Consider the following 1,027-nt stretch of genomic DNA (forward strand, 5'->3'; position numbering starts at 1 on the left):
CATATTTATATGGTCAAACATACAAAGACAAGGTCAAAGTCAAACCTATAAGAAAAGTCAAACACGCTGACTTTTTACAATTATAGACTATTTATAAACTTTCAAGACGAATACAATTAATACTGATTTCTCAGTCCTAACAGACTAGACTCTTTTAGCTCTTTAGAGAGTAGAGACGACCTGTCGGCCTTTAGATGGCTAGTGGGTCTACCGCAGAATGTACAGTTGTACATTCCTAATACCCTTAGGCTGGAACAATAATCTTATTGTTACTTTGTTATATAAGAATATCGCTTTGGAAAAGGGTTTTCTTGGCGTTATTCTCCTGTATCGAGGGCGTTCTTAAACACCTTCAAGTGATTCCGAGGCAAATCGTCGGTGTTATTGAACGTTTGACGTCCGTTTAAGAGTCGCACTTCACCAACCACGAGATTTTGGCGGCGTACTCTGTGGGTGTAAACGATACGAGACAACTCACAAGTTACTCGAGATCGACTCGGTCAAAGCTCGGTCAACACTTGACTCGAATAGGCTCGGCTCGAACTCGAGCTCGACTCGACATATTAACGAGTCGAATCAAGCTACCCAATACTCGACTCGAAAAGTTCGTGAGATACTCAATTATTTTATATATAATTAGTTTTAAAATATAATATGTTTTTATGATTAAATTTGTAAAATATATATAATAAAAATGTCTTATAAATTTAGATATTTAAACAAGATTATGCATTTTTAATTATAAAAACTAATCAATTAATTTTTATTTAAATCACAATTAAAAAAGACAAAGAAAAACTATGAAAGGGGTTAGTGAAATTGTCCCACATTGGAAGAGAGATGGTAGAGGAAGGGAGAAAATTTTTTATAAAAAAAGAGGGAGGTGAATAGAATTTCTAACTTTGTCTTTTTGATGATGAAGTTCTAAGAGAACACCTTTAAGTTTAAGAGAAAAACCCTAAAATTTCATAAATTTTAATGAATGAGCTTGGTTCATGCTTGATTCGAGTTCGAGTTCAAGCTTGAT

Source organism: Cynara cardunculus, unplaced genomic scaffold, assembly GCF_001531365.2.
Source record: "Cynara cardunculus var. scolymus isolate 2C unplaced genomic scaffold, CcrdV1 Un_Scaffold_3822, whole genome shotgun sequence".
In the NCBI taxonomy this organism is placed as follows: Eukaryota; Viridiplantae; Streptophyta; class Magnoliopsida; order Asterales; family Asteraceae; genus Cynara; species Cynara cardunculus.